Raw genomic sequence first — 25,107 nt, 5'->3', positions numbered from 1 at the left:
TTTATGGTCCTACATTTAGGTCTTTATTCAGTTTTGCGTTAATTTTATATACGGTGTGCTAAAATACTCTAATTTTGTTCTTTTCCATGTAGCTGACCAGTTTTCCTAGTACCACTTATTGAAGAGACAGTTCTTTCTCCATATTGCCTGCTTTGTTATAAATCAATTAAATATACGTGTGTGGGCTTATTTCTGGGATCTCTATTCTATTCCAGTGATCTTTGTGTCTGTTTTTGCTCCGGTCCGATGCTCTTTGATTACTGTCGCTTTGCAGTATAATCTGAAGTAAAGGTGCCTGATGCCTCCAGCTCTGTTCTTTCTCAAGATTGTTTGGCTATTTGGGGTCTTTGTGTTTCTATACAAATTTTAAAATTACTTTTTCAAGTTCTATGAAAATGCTTTGGTATTCTGATAGGGATTGCATTAAATCTGTAGATTGTCTTTGGCAGTATGGTTATTTTAACAGTATTAATTCTTCCAGTCCATGCACCTGCTATATTTTCTCATCTTTTTCTGTTGCCTTCAACTTCTTTCACCAATGGCTGATACATTTCTGAGTACATGTCTTTTACCTGCTTAGGTGTGTTTGTTCTTAGGTATCTTATTATTTTTAGTGTGATTGCATATGGTATTGTTTTCTTAATTTTTTTCTTTCTGACAGCTTTGAGTTTTGTTTTTTTCTTCTTTTTCTAATTCCTTCAGGTGTAATGTTAGGTTGTTTATTTGATATTTTTCTTGTTTCCTAAGAATAAGCTTGTATCACTATAACTTCCCCCTGTGAACTGCGTTGGCTGTGTCCCATAGATTTTGGATCACTGTGTGTTCATTTTCATTTCTCTTGGGTATTTTTAGAATCCCTCTTTAATTTCTTCACTGTTCCTTTCTTCCCCTTTTATTCATCTGTGATGTGAGGACTATCTTTAATATGATGTTTGGATTTCTTTCAGGTGTGTGTGTGTGTGTGTGTGTGTGTGTGTGTGTGTGTGATTATTTCAGTTGCTGAGCTCTTAGTTTCACGTGGACACTAACAACCCTGCATTGTTACTCTGCTCCCCCACAGTTACTGAATTTGACCTTATATTTTACATCTACTTGTTTTGTGTGTCCCTTAACTTCTTATTGTGAATAAAGATGATTTTATTACTGTTTTCTTTCATCCTTCCTATTAGCTGTGTACGTGGTTGATTTACTGCCTTTGTTGAATATTTGCCTTATCCAATGAGGTTTTTCCGTTAGTAAGTTTCCTTTCCTAATTTTTATGTTTCAGTCATGGCCTTTTCTTTTTCACTGAGAAAAGCCCCTTTAAGATTTCTCATAAAGCTGTTTTGGCGATGCTGTGCTCTTTTAGTTTTGCTTCTCTGTAAAACTTTAGATCTCACCATCAAATCTGAAGGAGAGCCTTGCTGGGTAGAGTATTTTTGGTTATAGGCTTTTCCCTTTCATGACTTTAAATATACCATGCCACTCCCTTCTGGCATGCAGAGGTTATCCTGAAAAGTCAGCTGAGAACTTAATGCAAGTTCCATGTTTGTAACTTGTTGCTTTTCCTTTGCTCCTTTTAATAGTGTCTTTTTATCTTTATTTTTTTGCCATTTTAATTACAATGAGTCTTGGTGTGGTCCTCTTTGGGTTGATCCTGTTTTGGCCTTACTGTGTTTACTGGACTTGGATGTCTGTTTTCTTTCCCAGGTTACGGAAGTTTTCAGCTCTTATGTCTTCAGGTATGCTCTACACTGCTTTCTCTTTCCTTTTTGCTTCTGGGACCAGTATAATGCAAATATTAGTACACTTGATGTTTCACATGTCTGTTCAACTTTCTTCATTTCATTTTAATCTATTGTTTTACAGTTCATCTTCAGTGATTGCCAGTACTCTGTCCTTCAGTTTTCTGATTCATTCCTCTGTATCATTTAGTCTACAGTAGTTTCCTTTTAGTGTACTTTTCATTTCAGTTATTGTATTCCTCATCTCTGTTTTGTTGTTCTTTAATGCTCTAACTCTTTTTTAAAAAATTCTACCTTCTTGCTCTGGTCGTCCATTCTTCTCCTGAGTTCTTTGATCATCTTTATAGTCATTACCTTGAACTATTTTTTGAGGAGATTGGTTACCTCCACTTCACTTAGATCTTCTTCTGAGTTCTTATCTTGTTCCTTCATTTGGATCGTGTTTCAGTGTCACCTCATTTTTCTTAACTTGCTGTTTTTATTGCTATGTATGTAGTATGTTCGTTACATTTCCTGACCTTCTAGAAGTGGCCTTTTGTAGGAGAGGTCCTATGTGTCCCAGAAGCCCACTGTCCCCTGGTCACTAGAACTATATGTTCTAGGTGTACCCCCTATGTTGGCTACTTGGGCTCTTCTATTGTGGTGGGCTGACTACTGTGGGTGGTCTGGTAGGCTTGGCTGCCCCCAGACTACTTGTTTGACAGACTCTGCCTTGTATGGAGGCTGTCTGTGCTGCTTGGTGAGGCTAAATCATAAGGCAGTTGCCTGCACGACTCTGTGGGACACCAAATCTAGTGCTGGTTCACTTATGGGTAGAATTGCAGTCCAGGTGATATCAGGGCTAGTGCCCAGTCACTGCAGTGATGCTGGCTACTGGGAGGAAGACACAGGTCCTGAGTTCTGGCTGCAGGGCCCAGGAGTCTCAGAGTTGGTGTTGGATCACTGTTCCTGACACAGCTATCTGCAGGGTCTGGGGTATCCCTAATCTTGTGCTCTCATTCTGATGGGCAGGGTCAAGACCCAAGTGAGTCCATGGCTGCTTCTGGCCTGCAAGTGAGTGTTCTGGTCACACAGGCTGCTGGGCTGTGGTATTCCTGGAGCTGGTGTGTGCCTGTTGGTGTATGAGGCTGATCCCACTGCTAGAGCAGATTTGCTGTTGGGTAGGTCCAAGCTCCATCCAGTCCCTGTGCAGTAATCACCTGCCGACGGTGAGACTGATTCCAAGGCCAGAGCAGGCTCACTTGTCAGAGGGGCCAAGGTCTCTGGGGCTGGTGCCTCTCCACTTAGGTGTGGAGGCTGGTCCTGGGGCTTTTGGTTGCTGGGCCCATGTCCAGCGGCAGCTGTGCATTGAGAGGGTCTGAAAGCAGCATGTTTGCTGGTGGATGGGGCTATGCCCCTGCTCAGTTAGTTGCTTGGCCTTCAGCATCCTAGTACTTGTGTCTATAGTCTGGTGGAAATGGGTAGGGCTAGACCCTGAGGCTAAAAAGAAAGAGGGAGGACTCTGAAATTATGCTTGCTGGTACCAGTGGCCACGAGGTAGAAGGAGCTCCCCCAAGTGGCTGCTGCCAGTGTCTATGTCCCTGAGGCTGTGCTGTAGTTGCCTCTGGACTCTCTGGGAGACTCTCCAAGATCAGGAGGTAGGTGTGACCCAGGATCCGTTCAAATGAGTCATACCTGAGGTTTCTAAGGAGTTATATACACAGTTGCTATTTCGATTGCTTGTTGATGAAGATCAGTGGAAAAACTAGAGTCGTTTCCAAGTGTAGGTAAGATATAATGAGAGGATGGAGGTGGGAAGTAGGGAGGCCCAGAGAAAAGTGGGAAGGTCATACTGGGCCAAGATGGTGGTAATGTCCAGCAGAATGGATGGTAGGGCAGACTGTGGTTTCATCTTTTTTATTTCGGCTCCCCACCTCATCCTTAATAATTCTTTGGGAATATTTCATTGCTCTGTGATGCAGGTACAGAATTCGAGTGAGGAGACTACACCCTCAGCGTCCAGCTGTCTGAGTCCTCAGTGTGCTTCAAATGATGGAGAACTATTGCTTCTTTATGAGAAGAGTTAGTGCCTCGTAGCTAAGCTTTAGCTGGAGCTTATGCAGGATTGATTCCAATTTATATATACTGTTGGCATGGAGGTTCCTCCTCCTCTTTTCTTGACCATTATGAAATGAATCTATACTTCTCAATATTTGTGTATATCAGATAAATACATTAAGTAAAGGAATCTTATATATTGCTCCCTGCATAGTTTGCTCTTTCTTGTTTCTCTTTTACCTTTACTAAATTAGCACAGTGAGAGACCGTGCAATGTTCTAATCAGGAGAGATTAGAACATCATATTTCTAGAGAGGTTGGTTGGACAGAGCAGGGGTCCCAGTGAGAATCAAAGCTTCTGTTTCTACTTGGAAGTGTACCTGTATAGAGTAGAGGGCTCCAGGAAATATCCTAGAATATTGCAATGTCCCTGCGGGAGATCATTAAGAGAGGCAGGATCTGGTCCCAGATCACTGTACTATGACATGTTTGTCAGTCATCTGGTGTGAGATTCTCAGAGCCAATCCCATATGGTAAGGCTGAGTGCAGAGTATGAAGCACCTGTGAAAGCCTTTGATTGAATGTTAAAGATGAAGCTCTGATTTTGGGGAGAATTTTCTTACCTGACTGAATGTCACCCTTCTGTGGGGATGAGATTCTGTGCTTTTCTTCTCTTGATGACCACTGACTGAAAGTCATTAGAGGATCATGTCTAGACAGCATTCTTTATTTAATTTCTTAAAGAAGAAAACATAGAAAACATTTTTATCCACTTTCAAATTGAGGATCAAGGGGAATGACATCAGTGAAAATGTCAGAGTAGGGAGCTCTAGCTTGTGTCCATCACCAGAAACACTGACATACGTGGTAAAACCTGTCAGAATGATCTTATCAACACATGTAAGTTTTCTTTTCTTTTCACCCTGTAGATTCATCTTTCACTGAAACTTAACTTACTACAAGATGTGGAGAATAAACAGGGAAGTAGAAACTGCATTTCCTGATGAGAGAATCACTAAGTCACATTAGTTGTTCTGAGCTATGTCTTACTCACCGTGACTGTAATTAAAACAAACAAACAAACAAAACACTTTTTTTTTGGTAAGTCAGTTCTGACATTTCCTCGTTAAAGACAAGGTAACAGATACAGATTTAGATCTACCAGAATTGAGCAAAATGTTGATTGTACCTGTGCTGCATATATGAGCATGACCTGCTACAAATCTTCATTATACTTATTGCCACAACTGACAAATTCACTTTGGCCACTCCTGATATGTTGCATGTAAGGAATGCATAGGACACTAACCCCAGCTGGTCACAGGTAAACTCTGCCACGTGGATTACTGCATGTTTTCCTGCTGGAAGACCACACATTCTCGAGTATCATGACTGCAGAGTATGTGGGCTCTTCTTTTTTCTGGATAAAGGTTAGATAATCACCTAATTTTATGAGAAATATATAAATTGTATTTGCATATTCTTCAGGTTTTTATTTATCCATTCTCTTTCAAGTCCTAAGTGCAAATATTAAAGTGATTTCCAAGAGGGTGGTAAATAAGACAGCTACGTTTATGCTCCAAAATTAGCAATAAAGCATAATACAATTGTAAATGCATTAATGTGTGATTAATATGTAGATACTATGTAAATGCAATTTTAGTAATGCTTTGTGGAGAGCTTCAGAATCTAGGTATTTAAAAAAAAAAGAAGAAGGAGTTTTTGAAACTCTCAGGGAATTATATAGAAGTTTTTGTGTCTATAATTATCAATCCGGAATAATGCATTTTCTCAGAAAAAAACTAGGCATAAAATTGTAGGAAAAAACTTCATGAAATGAAAGAGCATGTGAGATGGGCATACAAGAAAAAGAATATTCTCAGAGAATAATGAACAGTGTGAAGTTCAGCAGAAGTGTAATACAGATTCAAAGAGTAAAACTTTGGAGAGCCTACTTATGAGTTCCTCATATTGCATCTTTGGAGAGACGGTAGTCATTTGAAATATGATGTTATAAGATGACGTTAACATACTTAAATACTTTCGTTTAGAAATGACCACTTAGAACCAGAATAAATGAAAGAGAGCACAAAATTATGTTTTTGTTGATTTTTGAAGATCTCAGGTGAGTGCTGATAATTTAAATATATATGATATCAGGCTTCCCTGGTGGTGCAGTGGTTGAGAGTCCGCCTGCCGATGCAGGGGACACGGGTTCGTGCCCCGGTCCGGGAAGATCCCACATGCCACGAAGCGGCTAGGCCCGTGAGCCATGGCCGCTGAGCCTGCACGTCCGGAGCCTATGTCCCATAATGGGAGAGCCCACAACACTGATAGGCCCGCGTACTGCAAAAAAAAACAAAAAAAACAAAAAAAAACATGGTGTCTTTCACTGCAAAATAAAGGAGTTTTGGAGGATTCCTGGAATGAATGTCAATATTATGACAATAGTATGAGTGTGTTTCGTGTTTGGGAATTACAATCATTGTTGCTTTTGCTGTGGTCATCCATTTACAATGCTTGGTGTCAGTTGATTTTTGTCTTGTAAAAATAAAATGCAGTCTGTGTGTGTGGAAAAAAAACATACGTGATGTCGTGATAAAGTTGTATGTAATTTGAGATCTGGCAAAAAGCATTTCTTTTCTGTAATGCTAGGATGCTAATTGGACATTTTTGCAAGAAAGAGATTTCAGGATGCAAATCTCGTGTCTCTAAGGTAGGAAGCCAGTTCATGGTGGAACATTCTATTAAACTTGTGTGAGTGCAGAAATATTTCTTTGGAAGAAAGAGGTCATGAATCCCTTTTTAACAGTTAGTGGTTTATAGTATACCGAATGAGCAAAATGGGTATTTCTGAACTTTAGAAAAAAATAATATAGTTTTTCTGCATTTATATTATGCAGCTGATGTAGAATATCAAAAATTCTTTATTTTGAAAAACAATGTAATCAATTTGACATAATTCATATATATTGAACCTGTGGTACACACACACAATAAAACATACATTCAAAAAATCTTTTTCACTTAAGAAATATTTTCTAGTGTAGTTGATTTACAACGTTGTGGTATTTTAAAATACATGTTTATTAGAGTATAATTGCTTTATAACACTGTATTAGTTTCTGCTTTACAACAAAGTGAATCACCTGTATGTATACATATATCCCCATATCCCCCCGTCTTGAGGCTCCCTCCCAGACTCCCTATCCCACCCCTGTGGGGGACATAAAGCACCGAGCTGATCTCCCTGTGCTATGCGGCAGCTTACCACTCGCTCTTTTACATTTGGTCGTGTATATATGTCAGTGCTACTCTCTCACTACGTCCCTGTGTCCCCTTCAGCCCTGTGTCCTGAAGTCCGTTCTCTACATCTGTATCTTTATTCCTGCCCTGTCACTAGGTTCGTCAGTACCATTTTTCTGAATTCCATATATATGTGTTCACATACAGTATTTGTTTTTCTCTTTCTGACGTACTTCACTCTGTATGACAGACTCTAGGTCCAACCACCTCACTACAAATAACTCAATTTTATTCCTTTTTATGGCTGAGTAATACTCCATTATATATATAGGCCATATCTTCTTTCTGTATTCATCTGTCGATGGACATTTAGTTTGGTTCTATGTCCTGGCTCTTGTAAGTAGTGCTACAGTGAATATTGTGATACATGTATCTTTTTGAATTATGGTTTTCTCCGGGTATATGCTCAGTAGTGGGATTGCTGGGTCATATGGTAGTTCTATTTTTAGCTTTTAAGGAACCTCCATATTGTTCTCCATAGTGGCTGTATCAGTTTACATTCCCACCAACAGTGCAGGAGGGTTCCCTTTTCTCCACACCCTCTGCAGCCTTTATACATTATTGTATTAATTTCTGCTGTGCAGCAAAGTGATTCAGTCATATATATATATATATATATATATATATATATATATATATTCTTTTCCATTATGATTTATCACAGGATACTGAATATAGTTTCTCCTGCTGTACAGGAGGTCTTTGTGGCTTGTCCATCCTATGTAGAATAGTTTGCTTCTGCTATTCCAAAACTCCCAATCTTTCCATCACTCTCTCCTTGGCAACCACAACTCTGTTTTCTATATCTGTGTGTTTGTTTCTGTTTTGCTGACATGTTCATTTGTGTCCTGTTTTCGATTCCACATGTAAGTGATATTATATGGTATTTGTCTTTCCCTTTATGACTTGCCTCAGTTAGTATCATTATCTCTATGTCCATCCATGTTGCTGCAAATGGCATTATTTCATTCTTTTTTATGTCTGAGTAATATCTATTGTATACGTATACCACACTTTCTTTATACATTCATTTTTTAATGAACATTTAGGTTGTTTCCATGTCTTGGCTATTATAAATAGTGCGTCTATGAACATAGGGTTTTATATATTTTTTTGAATTATAATTTTGTGTAGATATATGTCCAGAAGTGGGATTGCTAGATCATATGGCAACTCTCTTTATAGTTTTTTTGCGGAACCTCCATACTGTTTTCCATAGTGGCTGCACCAACTTACATGGCCACCAACAGTGATGAAGGGTTCCCTTTTCTCCATACCCCATCCAGCATTTGTTAATTGTAGATTTTTTTTAATGATGGCCATTCTGATCTGTGTGAAGTGATACCTCATTGTAATTTGGATTTGCATTTCTCTAATAATTAGTGATGATGAGCATCTTTTCATGTGCCTGTTGGCTATCTGTATGTCTTCTTTAGAGAAATGTTTATTTAGGTCTTCTACCCATTTTTCCATTGAGTTATTTGTTCTATTGTTATTGAGTTGTAGGAGCTGTTTGTATAGTTTGTAAATTAAGCCGTTGTCAGTCTCATCATTTGCTAATATTTTCTCCCAGCCCATAGGTTGTATTTTCATTTTGATTATGGTTTCCTTTGCTGTGCAAAAGCTTATAAGTTTGATTAGTCCCTGTTTCTTTTTTGCTTTTACTGTAAGTCCGCTACGTATGAACAAGTTCTGTTCCAAGAGTGCGTTTGTAAGTCCAATTTGTTTGTAAGTCCAACAAAGTTAGCCGAGGTACCCAGGTTACACAGTCGGCTATACGGTATTGTACCGTAATAGGTTTATAATACTTTTCACAGAAACAATACATAAGAAGCAAACACAAAAACAAAGAAGACATTTTTAGTCTTACAGTACAGTAACTTGAAAAGTACAGTAATACAGTACAACAGCTGGGATACTGGGGCTGGCATCGAGGGAACAGGCGAGAAGAGTTACTGATCGGAGGAGGGAGAGGAGGTGGGAGATGGTAGAGGTGAAGGATTATCAGCAGTGGGAGACAGGGGGCAAGCTCCAATTTCACTCATACCTGACATTGATGACACAGGTTCTGGTTCCTTGCTGGATTTAATTCTATCTACCCTCTTGAAAAAATGATCCATTGATGTCTGGGTCGTAGCTCGTTTCTTCTCATCATAGATGATGACATGGTAGCACTGGTTTGCGTTCTGAATGGCTGCTGCCACCTTTGGATACCATTGTAGGTTCGAGCCTTGTGCCTCAAAAACTAACAGTGCCTCCTCCAATTTAGAAGATTCCCTTGGCATTTTCTGTGTCATGAATCTCTTCAGTTCTTCAGTTACTTCTTCTTCCTCCTGTCCCTCTTCATCCTTTCTCTGCGCCTCCAAGTCCATCAGTAAGCTCCTCATGTTGCACAGCAAGGAGTTCAGTGAAATCGTCCTCTTTCAGATCTAGCTCCAGCTTCTCGCTGAGGGTCACTACGTTGCTGAAGACCTCTTCAGACTTCTGATCTGCCTTCTCAAGTCCACAAACATCATGAACAAACTGTGGGCAAAGGTTCTTCCAAACCCCATTCATGGTGACCAACATACACTCACACCATGCAAAGTCAATGTTTTTTATGGCCTTGTAGATGTTATAGTCCTTCCAAAATTGTCCCTAGGTTCTTCCTGATTTCTCACTTACCTTTACTGCCTGACAAAAAGTGTGACATAAATAATATTTCTTGAAAGTCGCTATAACTTCCTGGTCCATAGGATGGATGAGCAATGCAGTATTCGGTGACAGATGCACTACTTTGACGTTGGGAAAAGTCATCCATGAAAGGGGCGTGGCCCAGAGCATTGTCAAGCAGCAAAAGAATGTTTTTCTGGGACGTCCTTCTCCGAGCAATATTTCTCTACATCTGGGATAAAGTGTTGGCAAAACCAGTCCTGGAATGTGGCCTGTGTAATCCAGGATTTGGGGTTACACTTCCACACAATAGGAAGAGAGTCATTGGCTATGTTTTTAAGGGTTCTTGGGTTCTCTGAATGATAAACTAAGAGAGGCTTCAGCTTCATATCACTGGAAGAATTGCCACCAAACAACAGTTAGCCTATCTGTTGCTGCTTTACAGCCCGGCATCAACTTTTCCTTCTTACTGATGTAACTTCGGTCTGGCATCCTCTTCCAGTACAGTTGTGTCTCATCCACATTAAACACCTGGTTGGGTAAATGCACACCATTATCAATAATTTCTCAAAGTGTTTCAGGAAGTTCCTGGACAGCTACCCTATCTGCACCTGCTGCCTCTCCACTTACTTTTACCTTGTTGAGGTTGGCTCTACTCTTGAACCGATGAAAACAGCCATGGCTGGCATTAAAAAATATGCCCTCTGATTCTTTCCCGTGTTTCTTCTTCAAGTCTTCTTAAAGGCTTTTAGCTTTCTCTTGAATCACCATAAGCTGAGCAGGATTTACCGCTGATGTTGATCCTGCACCTGCACACTGAGAAGTTTCTCCATCTCCTCCATCACTTTTCCGTGCTTCTTTGATATTTTGTCATGAGCATTGAATATTATATTGGCTGTGGGTTTGTCATAAATAGCTTTTATTATGTTGAGATATGTTTCCTTTATACCCATTTTGGTAAGCGTTTTTATCATGAATGTATGTTGAAGTTTCTCAAATGCTTTTTCGGCATCTATTGAGATGATCATTTTTTTGTGTTTTTCCTTTGTTGATGGAGTGTATCATGTTGATTGATTGGCATATGTTGAAACAACTTTGTGACACAGGGGTGAATCAAATACGATCATGGTGTATGATCCTCTTATGTGCTGTCAGATTCGGTTTTCTAATATTCAGTTGAGAATTTTTGCATCCATATTTATCAGAGATATTGGCCTGCAATTTTCTTTTTTGCTAGTGTCTTTCTCTGTGTTGTTTTTTTTTAAGTCTTTATTGAATTTGTTACAGTATTGCTTCTGTTTTATGTTTTGGTTTCTTATTTGTGAGGCATGTGGGATCTTAGCTCCACCACTAGGCATTGAACCCACACCCCCTGCACTGGAAGGCAAAATCTTAACTGCAGGACCACCAGAAAAGTCCCCATCTGTGTTTTTTTATTTTTCAGTAAATTTCTTTATTTATTTTTGGATGCATTGGGTGTTTGTTGTTGTGAACGGGCTCTCTCTAGTTGTGGCAAGTATGGGTTACTCTTCGTTGTGGTGTGCGGGCTATTCACTGCACTGGCTTCTTTTTTGCAGAGCATGGGCTCTAGGTGCGTGGGCTTCAGTAGTTGTGGCTATCAGGCTCAGTAGTTATGGCTCGTGGGCTGTAGATCACAGGCTCAGTAGTTGTGGCACACAGGCTTAGTTGCTCCACGGCATGTGAGATCTTCCCGGACCAGGGCTTGAAACTATGTCCCCTGCATTGGCAGATGGATTCTTAACCACTGTGCCAGCAGGGAAGTCCCCCCCCCCCATCTGGTTTTGATATCAGGGTGATGGTGGCTTCATAGAATGTCATTGGATGTATTCCTTAATCTTCAATCTTTTCGAAGAGCTTGAGAAGAATCTGTAAGTTTTGCTTTGTATATTTGGTAGAATTTGCCTGTGAAACCATCTGATCCTGGATTTTTGTTGGTAGGGAGTTTTTGTAAATTACAGTTTCTATTTTGCTTGTAGTGATCAGTCTGTTCAAGTTATCTATTTCTTCTTGATTCCGTTTTGTTTGGCTGTAAAAAACAACATATATTTTTAAGTTATGTTAGCAGCTAAATACTTACCATGTATTAGACCACAAAAGAGCAAAGAAAAAAATATTAAAGTATTTTTTCAAATAGAAAAAGTATTGAAATATTTTTAAGAAATTGGGATAATAGTACTAGTTACAATAATGACAAATTGTTCTGAAATTAAACACTACTTTATCTAAGATGCATATTATATGCTTATCGTTTTACTGTTTTTAAATACATGGAATGTTTTCACCTTTCTAAAGTAATTATTTTATTTTACCTGTATATTGGGAAAAAATTTTAGTTGCACATAATATAAAAAATTACAGTTTAATAGGAGACATTAATCCATTTACCTTTGCTGTAGTATTGAAAATACTTAGGTTTAGAGTTACCATGTTATTGAGTACCCTTATTTATTTATTTATTTATTTATTTATTTATTTATTTATTTATTTATTGCGGTACGCGGGCTTCTCACTGTTGTGGCCTCTCCCGTTGCGGAGCACAGGCTCCAGACCGGGGCACGAACCCGCGTCCCCTGCATCAGCAGGCGGACTCTCAACCACTGCGCCACCAGGGAAGCCCTATTTATTTATTTTTAAAAAGACTTAATTTGGGGGAGGTACAAATTATTTATTTATTTATTTATTTTTAGCATCTTTATTGGACTATAATTGCTTTACAATGGTGTGTTAGTTTCTGCTGTATAACAAAGTGAATCAGCTATACATATAAATATATCCCGATTTCTCCTCCCTCTTGCATCTCCCTCCCACCCTCCGTTTCCCACCCCTCTAAGTGGTCACAAAGCACTGAGCTGATCTCCCCATGCTATGCAGCTGTTTCCTACTAGCTATCTATTTTACATTTGGTAGTATATATAAGTTAATGCCACTCTCTCACTTCGTCCCGGCTTACCCTTCCCCCTCCCCATGTCCTCAAGTCCATTCTCTACGTCTGCGTCTGTATTCCTGTCCTGCCCGTAGTTTCTTCCCAACCATTTTTTTCTTTTTTTAGATTCCATATATATGTGTTAGCATACAGTATTTGTTTTTGTCTTTCTGACTTACTTCACTCTGTATGACAGACTCTAGGTCCATCCGCCTCACTATAAATAACTCAATTTCATTTATTTTTATGGCTGATAATATTCCATTTTATATTGAAGATGTGCAAAATCTTTTTTATCCATTCATCAGTTGATGGACACTTAGGTTGCTTCCATGTCCTGGCTATTGCAAATAGAGTTGCAATGAACATTGCGGAACATGATTCTTTTTGAATTATGGTTTTCTCCAGGTATATGCCCAGTAGTGGGATTGCTGTGTCATATGGTAGCTCTATTTTTAGTTTTTTAAGGAACTTCCATACTGTTCTCCATAGTGTCTGTGTATCAATTTACATTCCCACCAACGGTGCAAGAGGGTTCCCTTTTCTCCACACCTCTGCAGCATTTATTGTTTGTAGATTTTTTTTTTTTTTTTTTTTTTTTGCGGTATGTGGGCCTCTCACTGTTGTGGCCTCTCCCGTTGCGGAGCACAGGCTCCAGATGCGCAGGCTCAGCGGCCATGGCTCACGGGCCCAGCCGCTCCGCGGCATATGGGATCCTCCCGGACCGGGGCACGAACCCGTATCCCCTGCATCGGCAGGCGGACTCTCAACCACTGCGCCACCAGGGAGGCCCTGTTTGTAGATTTTTTGATTGATGGCCATTCTTACCTGTGTGGGATGATACCTCATTGTAATTTTGATTTGCAATTCTCTAATGATCAGTGATGTTGAGCATTCTTTCATGTGTTTCCTGGCAATCTGTATATCTTCTTTGGAGAAATGTCTAATAGGTCTTCTGCCCTTTATGGACTGGCTTGTTTGTTTCTTTGATATTGAGCTGCAGGGGGTGCTTGTAAAGTTTGGAGATTAATCCTTTGTCAGTTGCTTCATTGGCAAAGATTTTCTCCCATTTTGGAGATTGTCTTTTCATCTTGTTTACGTTTTCCTTTGCTGTGCAAAAGCTTTTAAGTCTCATTAGGTCCCATGTTTTTATTTTTATTTTTATTTCCATTTCTCTAGGAGGTGGGTCAAAAAGGATCTTGCTGTGATTGATGTCATAGAGTGTTCTGCCTATGTTTTCCTTAAGAATTTTATAGTGTCTGGCTTTACATTAAGTCTTTTATCTATTTTGAGTTTATTTTTGTGTATGGTGTTAGGGAGTCTTTTAATTTAATTCTTTTACCTGTAGCTGTCCAGTTTTCCCAGCACCACTTATTGAAGAGGCCGTGATTTCTCCATTCTATATTCTTGCCTCCTTTATCAAAAATAAGGTGACCATATGTGTCTGGGTTTATCTCTGGGCTTTCTCTCCTGTTCCATTGATATATATTTCTGTCTTTGTGCCAGTACCATACTGTGTTGATTACTTTGTAGTATAGTCTGAAGTCAGGGATTCTGATTACTCCAGCTCTGTTTTTCTTCTCAAGATTGCTTTGTCTGTTCGGGGTCTTTTGTGTTTCCATACAAATTGGGAAATATTTTGTTGTAGTTTTCTGAAAAATGCCATTGGTATTTTGATAGGGATTGCATTGAATCTGTAGATTGCTTTGTGTAGTATAGTCATTTCACAGTGTTGATTCTTCCAATCCAAGAACATGGTATATCTCTCCACCTGTTTGTGTCATCTTTGATTTATTTCATCAGTGTCTTATAGTTTTCTGAGTAAAAGTCTTTTGTCTCCTTAGGTAGGTTTATTCCTAGGTATTTTATTCCTTTTGTTGCATGGGTAAATGGGAGTGTTTCCTTAATTTCTCTTTCAGACTTTTCATCTTTAGTGTATGGGAATGAAAGGGATATCTGTACATTAATTTTGTATCCTGCAGCCTTACAAACTTCATTGATTAACTCTAGTAGGTTTCTGGTAGCACCTTTAGGATTCTCTATATATAGTATCATGTCATCTAGTGGCAAACAGTGACAGCTTAACTTCTTCTTTTCCGAGTTGGATTCCTTTTATTTCTTTTTCTTATCTGATTGTTGTAGGTAAAAATTCCAAAAGTGTGTTGAATAATAGTGGTGAGAGTGGGCAACGTTGTCTTGTTCCTGATCTTAGTGGAAATGGTTTCACTTTTTCACCATTGAGAACAATGATGACTGTGGGTTTGTCATATATGGCCTTTACTATGTTGAGGAAAGTTCCCTCTATGCCTAGTTTCTAGAGGTTTATCATAAATGGCTGTTTAATATTGTCGAAAGCATTTTCTGCATGTATTGAGATAATCATATGGTTTTTATCCTTCAGGTTTTTTAATATGGTGTATCACATTGATTTGCATGTATTGAAGAATCCTTGCATCACTGGGATAAACCCAGCTTGATTATGGTGTATGATCCTTTTAATGTGCTGTTGGATGCTTTTTGCTAGTATTTTGCTGAGAATTTTTGCATGTATGTTCATCAGTAATATTGGCCTGTAGTTTTCATTCTTTGTGACATCTTTGTCTGGTTTTGGTATCAGGGAGATGGTGGTCTCATAGAATAAGTTTGGGAGTGTTCCTCCCTCTGCTATATTTTGGAAGAGTTTGAGAAGGCTAGGTGTTAACTCTTCTCTAACTATTTGATAGAATTTGCCTTTGAAGCCATCTGGTCCTGGGCTTTTGTTTGTTGGAAGATTTTAATGACAGTCTCAATTTCAGTGCTTCGGATTGGTTTGTTTATAGTTTCTATTTCTTCCTGGTTCAGTCTTGGAAGTTTGTGCTTTTCTAAGAATTTGTCCATTTCTTCCAGGTTGTCCGTTTTACTGGCATATAGTTGCTTGCAGTAACCTCTCATAATCCTTTGTATTTCTGCAGTGTCAGTTGTTACTTCTCCTTTTTCATTTGTAATTTTATTGATTTGAGTCTTCTCCCTTTTTTTCTTGATGACTCTGGCTAATGGTTTTATCACTTTTGTTTATCTTCTCAAAGAATCAGCTTTTAGTTTTTTTTATATTTGCTATTGTTTCCTTCATTTCTTTTTCATTTATTTCTGATCTGACCGTTATGATTTCTTTCCTCTGCTGACTTTGGGTTTTTTTTTTTCTTTCTTTCTCTAATTGCTTTAGGTGTAAGTTTAGCTTGTTTATTTGAGATGTTTCTTGTTTCTTGAGGCAGGATTGTATTGCTATTACCTTCCCTCTTAGAACTGCTTTTGCTGCATCCCATAGGTTTGGGGTCATCATGTTTTCATTGCCATTTGTTTCTAGGTATTTTTTAATTTCCTCTTTGATTTCTTCAGTGATCTCTTGGTTATAAAGTAGTGTATTGTTTACCGTCCATGTGGTTGTATTCTTTTACAGATTTTTTCCTGTAATTGATATCTATTCTGATAGCGTTGTTGGAAAAGATACATGATACAATTTCAATTTTCTTAAATTTACCAATGCTTGATTTGTGACCCAAGATATGATCTATCCTGAAGAATGTTCCTCAAACACTTGAGAAAGAGTGTATTCTGTTGTGTTTGGATGGAATGTCCTATAAATATCAATTAAGTCCATCTTGTTTAATGTATCATTTAAAGCTTGTGTTTCCTTATTTATTTTCATTTTGGATGATCTGTTCATTGGTGAAAGAGGGGTGTTAAAGTCCCCTACTACGATTGTGTTACCTTCGATTTCCCCTTTTATGGCTGTTAGCCTTTTCCTTATGTATGGAGGTGCTCCTATATTGGGTGCATAAATATGTACAATTGTTATGTCTTCGTCTTAGGTTGATCCCTTGATGATTATGTAGTGTCCTTCTTTGTCTCCTGTAATAGTCTTTATTTTAAAGTCTCTTTTTTCTGATATGAAAATTGCTACTCTAGCTTTCTTCTGATTTCCATTTGCATGGAATATTTTATTCCATCCCCTCACTTTCAGTCTGTATGTGTTCCTAGGTCTGAAGTGGGTCTCTTGTAGACCGCATATATACCGGTCGTGTTTTCAGATCCATTCAGCCAGTCTATGTCTTTTGGTTGGAGCATTTAATCCATTTACATTTAAGGTAATTATTGATATGTATGTTCTTATTACCATTTTCTTAATTGTTTTGGGTTTGTTATTGTACGTCTTTTTCTTCTCTTGTGTTTCCTGCCTAGAGAAGTTCCTTTAGCATTTGTTGTAAAGCTGGTTTGGTGGTGCTGCATTCTCTTAGATTTTGCTTGTCTGTAAAGGTTTTAATTTCTCTGTCGAATCTGAATGAGATCCTTGCTGGGTAGAGTAATCTTGGTTGTAGCTTCTCCCCTTTCTTCACTTTAAATATGTACTGCCTGTCCCTTCTGGCTTGCAGAGTTTCTGCTGAAAGATCAGCTGTTAACCTTATGGGGATTCCCTTGTATGTTTTTTGTTGTTTTTCCCTTGCTGCTTTTAATATTATTTCTTTGCATTTAATTTTCGATAGTTTGATTAATATATGTTTTGGCATGTTTCTCCTTGGGTGTATCTTGTATGGGACTCTCTGCACTTCCTGGACTTGATTAACGATTTCCTTTCACATATCAGGGAAGTTTTCAACTATAATCTCTTCAAATATTTTCTCTGTCTCTTTCTTTTTCTCTTCTACTTCTGTGACCCCTATATTCGAATGTTGGTGTGTTTAACATTGTCCCAGAGGTGTCTCAGATTGTCCTCAATTCTTTTCATTCTTTTTTCTTTATTCTGCTCTGTGGTAGTTATTTCCACTATTTTATCTTCCAGGTCATTTATCCATTCTTCTGCCTCAGTTATTCTGCTATTGTTTCCTTCTAGAAAATTTTTAATTCCATTTACTGTGTTGTTCATCATTGTCTGTTTGCTCTTTAGTTCTTCTAGGTCCTTGTTAAACATGTCTTGTATATTCTCCATTCCAGTTCCAAGATTTGGGATCATATTTAGTATCATTACTCTGAATTCTCTTTCAGGTAGACTGCCTATTTCCTCTACATTTGTTTGGTCTGGTGGGTTTTTACCTTGTTCCTTCATCTGCTCTGTGTTTCTCTGTCTTCTCATTTGGCTTTGTGGACGGTGTTTGGGGTCTCCTTTACGCAGGCTGAAGATTCGTAGTTCCTGTTGTTTTTGGTGTCTGCCCCCAGTGGCTAAGGTTGGTTCAGTGGGTTGTGTATGCTTTCTGGTGGAGAGGACTGGTGCCTGTGTTCTGGTGGGTTTGTCTGGATCTTGTCTTTCTGTTGGGCAGGTCCGCATCCGGTGTTGTGTTTTGGGGTGTCTGTGACCTATTATGATTTTAGGCAGCCTCTCTGATAATTGGTGGGCCTGCATTCCTGTCTTGCTAGTTGTTTGGCATTGGATGTCCAGCACGGGATCTTACTGGTCTTTGAGTGGAGCTGGGTCTTAGCATTGAGACGGATATCTCTGGGAGGCTTTTGCCGTTTTGATATTACAAGGTGCCCAAGGTCTCTGGTAGACCAATATTCTGAACTCTGCTCTCCCAACTCAGAGGCACAGGCGTGACACCCGGCTGGAGCACCAAGACCCTCTCAGCCACACAGCTGGGGGTGAGAGCAAGAGCTAGCTTTGGTACATCTCAAAGAACACCAATGAGATTCACTCACCATTTTCTCTCCATCAGTGAAGAAAACAAAATTCAGTGTTCGGTGAGTCAGCCACCTTGGTAGCCAGCCTCCAAGAAGGCCCTAATCATACCCTAATTATCTCCCAGTCATCATGCACCTGTGTGCCTCCTCACAGTTGTAAAGGGCTGATGTTTTAACTAATAAGACATTGCAGAAATGACAAAGTGCAGCTTCCAAAGGTATAAAAGATATTGGAGCTTCTGCTTTGGTTTCTGCTAGATCACTCTTCCTGTGGTAAGCCAGCTGCCATGTCATGAGGACACTCAAGCAGCCCTAAGGAGAGATTCATGTGGCAAGGAGCTGAGGCCTCTTACTTACAGCCACATGAGTGAGTCATCTCACAAGTCACAATACTTAATTTTATTTATTTATGGTTGTGTTGGGTCTTCGATGCTGCACAGGGTTTCTCTAGTTGTGTCGAGCAGGGGCTACTCATCATTGTGGTGCATGGGTTTCTCCTTGCTGTGGTTTCTCTTCTTGTGGAGTATGGGCTCTAGGTGCATGGACTTCAGTAGTTGTGTCACGCAGGCTCAGTAGTTGTTGCTTGCAGGTTCTAGAACGCAGGCCAAGTAGTCATGGCACACGGGCTTAGTTGCTCTACAGCCTGTGGGATCTTCCCAGACCAGGGATTGAACCCCTGTCCCCTGCATTGGCAGGCAAATTCTTACCCACTGAGCTACCAGGGAAGTCCAGTGTGCTCTTTTTTAAACCTAGTCTGTTTTCATTATTTTCTATCTTAACTGTTCTATATTAAATAAAAAATAATAATACTCCTTTCTACCCCTCCTCTTTGAGGATGATATATGAAGAAGTATGTCTTATTTATTAATCTGAAATTTTCACCTTACTTTTAAGAAGTAATCACAGTGTCAAGTATTTAATACCTTTCACTTCCACCTTGAAAAGCATGGATATTAAAGTGCTAATATAATTACCTTCCCTAGTCTATCATTTTTACTTTTTGTTATGTATAAAAAACAACTAAAAATATGCATGGTTTGTAAGGAAATGACAAATTTCAGAAAATTCAGAATCTGCATACACTCTATACATAGCTTCTAGATACAGACACAGAAAATTGCCAGATACTCAGAGCTCCCCTTGTCCAATTCTAGTGACTCCCCTTAAGGTTTAATATTGTTCTGGTATCTAACAAAAAGATCACTTTACCTGTATTTTGTATTTTATATAAATGTAATGGCACAGTAAAATCACTTTTGGATTGGGCTTTTTTATTTTATGTTGTTTATGAATATGCCTATATGGTTGCCTGTTGTTGTTGTCATGCACTGACACTGTTGCATAGGATTCCATAGTGTAAATATTTAACTATTAATTAATTTTTTCCCAAATGTATTACAATATGAGTGATTTTCAGTTTGGGTCTATTGAGAATTGCACTGGTATATACATACTAGAACTTGAGCTTTGGTGGTATGTGTATAAATTATTGTTCAATATACATGTAGTAGTAAAATTTTTGACTCATAGCTTTCATCTGTTTATCTTTTTAGATATTTCTAAATATTTTCAAAACATTTGTATGATTTTTCATCCTCAGCAGCAGTGAATGAGATTCAAGGATTACACACATTCTTGTCAAACTTGATAATACCTGTCATTTTCATTTGAACTTTCTGGTTGGTGAGTGATAATTCCAGGTATGACTTTTTTTGCATTTAATTGACTACTAAGAAGCCAAGCATCTTTTGATATGTTTACTTAACGTTCTGTACTCTCTTTCTTGAAATATCTTTTGGTATATTTTTCCCATCTTTGCTATTACATTATCTTCTTATTGAAGACTTTTTTTTTTTTAACATCTGAAGACTTCTTATTTAGGAGTTTTAAATATATACTTGATATAAGTTCTTCTCTCTTTCTGTCTCTCCTCTTTCTTTAGATGAGTGTCAGTTTTTAATGTTAATAACATCTAATTTGTTATTTTCCTCTATTTAGTCTTATTTCTATTTATTTATGTAATCTTCTTATCTGTTGCAGAACACATTATATATTCTAAACCACAAATATGTTTTCGTTTCTTCAATAAATCTAATTGTTAAGCTTTAAATTTAAGTTAACTTTCTGAATTAAATATGTTGTATCATAGTGAGCATTAATTTGTCTATGACAGCTGCAAGGTTACATTTATTCAGAAAATGTTGTATTCAGCTCTCTTTTCATTTGCTCCTACTTCTTATTGATTCACAGAGGTAAACATCACTTCATCCATAGATCTGACTTTTCTTGATTTCTCATGGTCATTCTCATTAATTCTTCTTGCCTCATCAAATCTTTAGGCATTGCATTATTCCACAAAAACAAAAAGCTTCCTTGGGCCTTTTTCCTCAGAAGATTGATTATTCCCACATTTTAAATGGGAGATTGCAATAAGTTAGGAGAAAATGCCACAGGGGTCTCTCTCTCTCTTTTTTTTTTCTTTCACATCTTGTATCAGCCTCTGCTTGCAATCTGTGTTCAAAGATTTTTGTACAACACATTGATAGAAGTGCCAGGTGTTTCTCCCCTTGGGGCAAAAGACAGATTAATTACCTGACAAATAAAATAAAAACAGTGTCTTTCTCTGTTCAAATGTTGGAAAGGATTGCTTGCATCCTAATTTAAAAGTTTCAGGTGAGTGAAGCTTAAGATTCCAAAGCTTTAATCCATATTTGCACCATGCACAGCATCCAACAGGACTGCTTTACATAACCCCATGAGACTTTTGTGTGCAAGTGAAATAGATAAAAATATAAAACTATTGCTGTCTTTTTGGGTCATAAAAAAGATTTTTTGTCTCATTTAAAATATTTTTTTTTTCTAAAATCCAAAAACGTGTCAGGCTAAAATATTGGAATTTCAAACATGGTAAAACCCCTTTTGAACGATGCGAAGTGAGACTTCTTTGTAGTGCTGATTTGCATTGCCCACTTGCTTGGTTGGCCAAAAAGGGCCTACGCGTTTTTTCCTGAATATATTCAGGAAAAAAAAACGTACACTCTTTTTGGCCAACTGCATCATTGTCGAAGTTCTGCCGCTTTTCATGTGCTTTAAAGGCGACTCCAATCTACCTCTTGAAAACGGTTTCCTGCAATTCTGCCTTGTTTTCAAATCCTCTTTGTTGCCTTACCTCAATAAGGTACGAAAGTTATCATTTATTATCCTGCAGGTTTGTGAATTTTAGTGCCTCTGAGATCCATTTTTCAACTCGCCTTTTTAGGAGGTGGCCTCCAAACCGCAGGACTGCTTCAGGCCCTATTCTGGTTCCGGGGGGCAGGCAGATCCTTTGGTTAATTCTTCTTCCTGATTGGAAATTAGAGTGACATGTGTCTGTCCAAACACCTAGAGCTGATCTCTCATTGGTTCCCCCTCTACCCATTCAACCTCTGGACAAATTGCAAACTGTACGAAACAGGAGGTTAAAGGTGCTGATTCTCCAAGTGGGGAGCTTGTTGGTAAAGCAGCTGGAATGGCGAACCCGAGCACCACGAGATGAAAAATGAGGTGCGTTTTAGAAACGTTTCCCGATCATATGGTGTACCATCCTCTGGGTTTCCCATGCATGTTTTAGCTGTAGGAAGATTCCCTTGAACCTGGAGATTTCTGACCCATGGAATGGGTAGCACGCAGTATTACTTTAAAGGGTCTGCATTTGCTCACACAACCTCACCAATCCGGTTGCCCCCAAGAGTGTCGAGCCTTATGTCTCTTCCAGCTGTGGGTCTAGATGTGGTCAATCCAGGTTGCATCACAGCCACTGAATGAATTTTGTAAGAATTTCTCTCTCTTTCACTATCTTTGCTTTTTTTTGTAATTTGTATTTATAATGGGATTTAGCTGATTTTCAGTGCTGTGTTTGTGCCCCTTTACACCCACTATATTCACTTACTGAGAAATATCAATAAATACTTTTTAAGATTCTTACTACGTGGATATATTCTTCTGTGGTGAATAAGGTGTGTTGAGTCCAGTTCACTGAGCAATGAGTAGGTCTTTTCTATTACATATTTGGTTGATGGAACGGTATCTGTGCTAATTTCAAACTATTGTTTTATGCATCACCCTACCTCACCTTTCCCCTTAAGCAGCCATAAGTGTGTTTTCTAAATGTGTGACTCTGTTCTGTTTTGTAATTTAGTTCATGTAGCGATTTTTACATTCCGTCTATAACTGATATCTTATGATGTTTCTTTATCTGTGTGACGTATTTCTCTTAGAATCATCGTACCTAAACCCACTCATTATGCTGCTACTAGCCTTAGGACATTGATTTCATGGCTGAGTGATATTCCATTGTACATAAGTACTACAACTTGTTTATCCATTTTTCTCTTTCATGAGATACTTAAGGTGTACCCGAGTCGAGGATTTTGTGAACACAGCAGCCCTAAAATTTGGGGTGCCTGTGTCCTGTCGATTTTTGGTTTTCTCAAGATATAAGCCCATGAGTGGAAGTGCCCTGTGCTCTGTAGCTCTGTTTTTTAGATGTTTTAGGAAATACCATACAATTTTCGAGAGTGGCCGTTGGCAATTTATATCACGCCCATCAGCGTAAAAAAGCTCCCTTTTCTCCTTGACTTGCCCTGCATTTCTGGTTTTTACACCTTTTCAGCATGGCCCTTTTGACCAATGCCTAGTGAGACTTCTTTGCAGTGTTGATTTGCATTGCCCGCTTGTTTGGTTGGCCAAAAAGGGCGAATGCGTTTTTTCCTGAATATATTCAGGTGCTCACCAGGGCATGTAGCAGGTGTGGGTGAGTGTCACGTAGCGCACACCCAGCGCATAGAAGGTACGCAGGATGGAGAGGCTACTGTCCAGTGAGTGGCCGCCCTCCACACCAGTGAGGCAAGCCAACTTCCGGGTATTGTTGAGAGCTGGGGGCACGTAGGTCAGATGATCATTTTCAGAGGCAGGGGTAGCTTACTGAAGTCCCTAACACCCACTACCACCAGTCTGTTTACCTTTTTTTTTGGCCGTGCCATGCAGCATGAGGGCTCTTAGTTCCCCCACCGGGAATCAAACCCGACCCCCCTGCAGTGGAAGCGTGGAGTCTTAACCTCTAGACTACCAGGGAAGTCCCCCGTCTACCTTTAACTGAGGTCACAAGCTCCAGCTCAGAATAGGAGGCACACATGAGGCGGATGAGGTCAATTTGTTCCAGGGTGAGGCGCACAGCATCCCGTTCGTGGGTCTGGCATGGGACGTAGGCTGACCAGAACTGAGGGAAGGCCAGGGCTTAGTTTGGGCTTTGGAACTCCTTGGGCTTCTCATAGCCTCCTCAGCTGGCACAGCACTTACTGTGCCCAGAAGTCACATGTAATGCGTTGCTTTTTCTGTGGTACTTGGAAGCCCGTCAGGTGGGCTCACTGTGACCCCTGTAGCCCCCAGCATCCATGGCATGGCACTTTCTAGGTCACTATGGTAACTTCGTTCCAATGTGACTAACCTGTGGTCTCTGTGGCCCCCAAACTGCCCCACATTCCCCAGCAGCCATGGTGGCACCTTGTGTGTCCCTTTGGTACCTGGCCACCCACGAGACCGTCTTTCAGCCTGTCCAAGCTGGTCTAGCCATGGCTGAAATTGCGCAGATTACCATGCTATAGCCCATTGTGGTAAAACTGCCTCAGGACCAGGGGCATGTTGTTGTGGCCGGAGGGAGGTCAAGGCAAATGAGTGGGCTCCTTAGGTCTTGGGATCGGGCAGGACACATTGCCTGACCTGGGCCAGCCTGGGGGTCCCCCACCTCACACTGTCACACAGACTATACTAGGAGCAGCTGAGGCCTGGGCTGAGGGTTTCCCACCAGGGAGGGGATGACAGAGAAGGGGAAGGGCATCCATAGATGATGGAGAGGACATCCAGGGGTGGTGTGAGGGAGCCTCCCCACTAGCGCTACATGCTCCGGACCTCCTCCCCTGCCCAGGGCCAGGCTAGGCCCCCACCGGCCCCCAGCAGCCCGCACACACTGCAGCCACCCTTCCACAAGCGGGAAGTCCCGCATCAGGGCCCGCGTGCGCTCCCGCGGACTTGGGGTGCTGGAGGTGCCCAGCGTGGTCTGCACGAGGGTTACCGGTCACAGCAACAGACCCAGCAGGAGCAGCAGGCACAGCAGAGGCCGCTGGCTGCGTGCACGGGGACATTCGAGGCCCCCGGGCCGCAAGCTGCGCAGGGCAGGGCAGGCGGGCAGAGGCGGGTCTGAGAGGGGCGGGCGATGGGGTTCTGCCCGTCGACACAGGCCACCCAGCGGCGCGGCCTCGCGAGGGGGGCGGGGTGAGGGAGGGGATACAGAGTCACAGGACCCTGCGACCCGTGTGCGGAGAGCCGCGATCCGGGAAGCCCGGCAGCCACAGGGCGGCACTGCCCTCCCGCCCCCTGCTCAGAGGCAGCTCCCGCGGGCTAAGCTGGCCTCTGCTGAGAGCCCACTCGCCTCCCATCGCGGGTTCCCTCCGCCCCCGCCCCTCTTCCCACACCCACTGCTCCGAGGGGGCGCCCTAGGGTGCTCTCCCCCGCCTCTAACCTTCCTGTCCAAGCTGGGGTGCTTCTCTCAGAGGGCCACCTGCAGCCCGTGGCCTCCCGGGAGCACACCTCGTCCCCATCTGCCCGCAGCCGGCCCCGCCCACCCCGAGGGCTGCCTGTGAGGGTCTCTGTGGCCACAAGTGCTCTGGGCTCCCGGTTTCCCGGTACTAGGCCATGGGGGCTGGTGTGGGGGAAGAGATAGTTTCTGGAAATGGGGGTGGGTAACCATGTGAGCTCTGG

General features: G+C 40.6%; 1 long non-coding RNA gene across 3 annotated transcripts in view; it reads left to right on the top strand.

Moving 5' to 3' along the window:
- LOC309805608 overlaps positions 1 to 25,107 on the top strand; it is a 63,281-nt gene that overhangs the window by 8,212 nt on the left and 29,962 nt on the right. The gene's annotated exons all lie outside the window — the stretch shown is intronic.

The sequence above is a fragment of the Mesoplodon mirus genome (genome assembly GCF_964341445.2).
Source record: "Mesoplodon mirus genome assembly, chromosome: 5".
In the NCBI taxonomy this organism is placed as follows: Eukaryota; Metazoa; Chordata; class Mammalia; order Artiodactyla; family Ziphiidae; genus Mesoplodon; species Mesoplodon mirus.
This window is presented reverse-complemented; position numbering and strand designations above follow the sequence as displayed.